The sequence below is a fragment of the Pyxicephalus adspersus genome, chromosome 6, assembly GCF_032062135.1.
Source record: "Pyxicephalus adspersus chromosome 6, UCB_Pads_2.0, whole genome shotgun sequence".
NCBI classification, from domain to species: Eukaryota; Metazoa; Chordata; class Amphibia; order Anura; family Pyxicephalidae; genus Pyxicephalus; species Pyxicephalus adspersus.
This window is the reverse complement of record NC_092863.1, coordinates 103,670,953-103,675,882: the sequence shown is the minus strand read 5'-3', so window position 1 is coordinate 103,675,882 and position 4,930 is coordinate 103,670,953. Positions and strand designations below refer to the sequence as shown.

The following is a 4,930-nucleotide window of genomic DNA, read 5'->3' as shown; positions in this document are numbered from 1 at the left end:
GTTGAAGCGTTGGGTTTTGAGTGCTCCTTTAAATGAGCAGAAAGTAGGAACAAGCTGAATAGAATGAGGAAGACCATTTCAGAGAGTCGGGGCAGCTCTAGAAAAGTCATGGAGCTGTGTGTGATGAGGTTATGAGCGATAATGCCTGTTTAACCTGCAATCACACGACACTCCAGCCCACATTTTGCATAAGGCAGGGTTGTCCATGTTACTGCCTGCATGACGGGGACACTTCTCAATAAACTGACCGTAGATCAGCACAAAAGGACTATTGGGGAATGGCCAGCATGGTGGAATCCTAAATTTAGGATTCATGGAGGTGAATCTTCACCATTTACACACTTTTGCTATGCCATGTCCTCATTGTCGGATGCAACCAAAGATTAACAAATAAGACTCACTCGCAGCAAAAAAGATCAATATATACCTTACTAACCCCCCTACGAAAGTGCTGCTTTAACCATGCCCTGAAACCACATGCTGCACATCTAGAATCCAGTCCAACAAACAAACTTCCAAAAGTGTGGAATAAATTTAGTTTTTACTTTGCTAGACTAAAAGTTGTCGGGCAGGATGGCAAATGTAAAATAAACGTAGCACATACATAACAGAGTAGTGTGCACTACAACCACAAATTATAGGCAGTAAATCCACACACAAAGCGCAGAAATAATGGCAGCAAGTGACATGGTCAGCAGGTTTATAGTTCAGGCTGACCTGTTCTTTGAGAGAGATTTACACAGATCTGTTTACAATGACCTCCCTGCACATGGTAACACTAAAGCATTCGAATGCAGCTGTGCTGATTATTTCTACTTTCTAAAAAAATGAAACTAGAGTTAGTGAGTTCTGTACCTCCTCCCAGCACAGGGGGGCGATATAAAACTTTACAATGAGCTCTGGACTTACAACATACTGGGCGAGGCAGCTTTAGAAACATTGACACCAGGGGAACAGACAATTGTTTCCGTGTACCTGGCAACATTGCAGAATAGGTGTACGGTGATCAGTTACACGCCCTGCGTCTGCGGCAGCTTTACTGCATTATCTGCGGATCCAACAGACCCATCCCTAACGTAAGTGCACAGCTCCAATTCCATCACCATCTGCGTGCTGCCCAGCAATATAAGAGGCATTCTTCCTACAGGCCACCATGCAAATATACTGTGAGCTGTGGATGTAGTAATTATAGAAGGGGTTCCCTGGAGACCTGAAAATTAACAGATTGTAATACACCAAAGGGCTTGTTCATGGAGCTGTGCAGTATCTTAATAATCTATTCAGGTTCCCATTCACATTGTCTTGTATTCGAGCTGTCCAACACACAGAAAAGCTGTGCACGATTCCCTACTGAAAGGGCAGTGCCCGGCAACCCATAGCAATGTTCAACACAGAATTTTGGGTAAAAAGAAAATGTAGGTGGGTGGCGACCCCTGTATTGTAACCCAACAGCCGGGTGGTTACTGAAAATTGCCGGGCAGTGAACACAGCTAAGGGGCTCAGGAAAACACTGCATGGTAATGTATTGCACCACAGTACACTAGGTAAATCTATTTAGGGGTACCATTAGGAATAAATTGCCATTTAGCTGTTTAAAATCATTACATGCGTTTACGTAATTTTCTGCATGTTAAAGCATTGCTATAGAGAATAGAGCATGGGTTTGCTATATAGAATTAAAAAAAATTTAAGGTGCAGAGGGCATGGATGTTGTAGTGACCATGGCCAGTGCAGGTGGAAATGAAGTCTGGAGTGCAGATGAGATAACTGCATTGGAAAGCCTAGTAAAGAACAACACAATAATAGATTTCTATTGTATGGCCAAGTGCTAGCATTGTACACACCTAACATAAAACAGTCTAAAAATTACAATAGTCAAGACAAAGCAGGTTCGAAATAACTGTCTGCAGATAGTTTGTGGTTGTCCACAGCTTGGTGGAGATAGGCTGGTATATTAGGTAAGAGTAATGTTATGGATAAACCTTGGAGAAGAGACATCTGGAGATCACATAAAAATAGGAACCGTGTACCCGAAGGTTGGTAGGAGTTCCCTGCGTAATCTGTGCCTCTTGGGTCAGTTTAATCAACACCAATGATTTTTATCTGTATTGGTGACAATCTTGCAATGTAAAAGGCTTTGTCCCTCATATTATTATATGGAGAGCTGTGGATATAGATAATTATAGTAGGGGTTTTCCCAAGACCTGTAAGTTACTTCAAGGGTTCCTTTATGTTAAAAAGTTTAAGGATGCATTCAATGTATACCCAAATGCACGTGAAATTGAATATTATAATCATTTAAAAAAAGTGAAATCCTGTAACAATTTTATTTTTAACGGAATAGGGTGGGATAAGTTGAGGGTGATGGGGTCACATGATATAATTTACCAAGGATAGAAAGAATGGGGACATGACTTCATAGCTGGATATCATGCAATAAAGACAAAGAAGGGTAGGGTGTGGGTGATTCCTCCACATGAGGATACTTTCAAAGCAAGTTTAAGGATAAAATGTGAATGGTGATGAGATGTATGTGATAGCAGCAAATAACGGATACTTGGAGGTATCAAAAAAGACATATGAATATCAAGTGACAAAAAAACCATATAATAAGTACAGACAATGAATGGAGATATGAGGTGTAAGTGATGATGCCACATGAGAATACCTAGATATCACGTTACAAGGACAGAACTGCGGCATTCAGTCTAAATGACCGGGAAACACACAAATGTCAATAGAGGGCAATTTGCCTAATGGCTGCTCATCTGTTTTGCAAACTGATTACACAGAAGCATTCTGGACATAACATATGCCGAACAGGATAAAGGGAAAACTAGTTACAAGCTTCATACCCAAATACATATAACAGGGACAAAGGATCGTATGTCACTACATAAAACATGAGGGTGCTGCAAATTGCCCAACCACCTTGTCAGTATTCCCGAGTATGGCTCGGGGTGAATTTTACATGCTAAAAGCGGTAACCCCGAGCCACACCCAGGGTAGGAAAAAAAACTCCTACCTGCTCCCCACGATCCAGCGGAGTCCTCAGTTAGCTTCTGCATCACACCCCCAGCCGCGATCGATGTGATGCGCCAAGTGACGGTACACCTGGGAGGCGTGGCTTGGCAGGAAATTTAAAAACAGATTACATTGTAATCTGCTTTTAAAACATTGTTAAAAGTGATAAAAGTTTTAAAAAATAAATCCAAAAGTTTATTCTTTTATTGTACCTTTGTTTGGACAAATTAAATTTTTTTTTTTACCAAAGTTTATTTTATTTATAAAATTATTGATTATATTATAATTTATGATTTGTGTTTCAAACTTTATTATACCCGGGAATTATTCCCGAAGAATTGCAGGCCTAAAATATTATTGTACCACTTCTGACATAAAAATACGGACATTATTAGACCGCCAGGGAGGTTAAAAAAAAGACACCAGGTGTAATATGAGGAACAGGGGCACAGTGATTGCCAATTGAAACATTTATCAAATATTATTATTAATAAACTGCCAGCTGAAACATTTATCAAATATTAATAAACTGTACTGATATAGTGCTAATTACACAGAACTGTATAGTAAATAAAAATGATTGGGACAAGGAATAGGTTACAAAACAGAAGTGTGAAGATGTGAAATATTAGAGACAAAGGAAAATAAACAAAGAGGGATATGAAGGTCACAACTTATATATTTATTATAGATACAGATCATGAACTGGAGAGTTCATTATTATACACAGAGACACAATGTGACATGCACACAGGGAAGGAGATGTTAGAAATGGGAAATAAATGTAGCAAATTGTATCAGTCCAGGGAAGTCAAATACTACATACCAGGGGCAGGGGGTATACCAGGTACAGGAAATGGGAAGGTGACATAATCCTGTACACAGGGTGTGAATGGTGTCAAATATTCATCACATGACTAACTACACGATCACATGACCAACTGGGGTTCAGGAATACAAAGGAACCAAATGATGTCCCAAGGATGTAAAATAATTAAATTACACCAGGCAGATATAAAAGGGGATGTGGGGTGTCAATGTGTACCCAAATAGGGAAGGAAGGTGGCATGACTTCTTGTTGCCCATCATGGCACATGGGGTGCCCAACTCGACCTCACCGGAAGGGACACATGGAGGCGGATTCTATTGGAATTTTGTGGAAAGGGATAAGGACTGTGATATATGATGGAGAGGATGAGGAGTGGCCCCTTCACCTGAAAGGGGCGGAGCCTATTATAATGATGATAAGAAGGCAGGCAGAAGTTTATGTAACTATAAGGTGTGAAGGATCAACAAATGGAAGAGGCTGACCCCATTATGGGTTGAGTAATTGCTATATTATGATGGGGAAGAGGAGGATCCTATTAGCATAATGGGAAGGAGGATGATACGTCAGGGAGTAAATAAAGGAAGCATTCCTATCATAGGGATGAGAGGATTAGAGGCGGATACCATTATTATTATTATTGGGAATGTATTTTATGGAAATGATGAGCCTAGTGTTACATGTAAGAGGCCGACCCTTATTAGTAATATGAAGAGGAGGATGACCAGTCCAGCATGATAATAAAGAACCTGAGCCTATTATTCCTATGGGGAGGAGGATGAGGCCTGTAGTAGATGGATGAGGATAATGAGACAATTTAAGGAAGCAATGCTCAGATGCCCAGGAAAAGAAGGATGACGTCTGTAGTACAATGGAGAGGAGGATGATGGGGTCAGTAGTACAATAGGGTGGAGGATGATGGGGTCAATAGTACACTGGGATGTGGATGATGGGATCAGTAGTACAATGAGGATCCTAGCAGTGGATGTGAGGAGGATGAGGTTTGTAGTACAATGGGGAGGAGGATGATGGGGTCAGTAGTACAATGAGGATCCTAGTGGTAAATGTGAGGAGGATGAG

The 4,930-nt window shown here is 40.6% G+C and overlaps 1 protein-coding gene across 1 annotated transcript in view; it reads right to left on the bottom strand.

Annotated features, from left to right (window-relative positions):
• The window catches only part of VCP (valosin containing protein), a 23,487-nt gene that overhangs the window by 17,898 nt on the left and 659 nt on the right, over nucleotides 1–4,930 (bottom strand). The window lies entirely within an intron of this gene.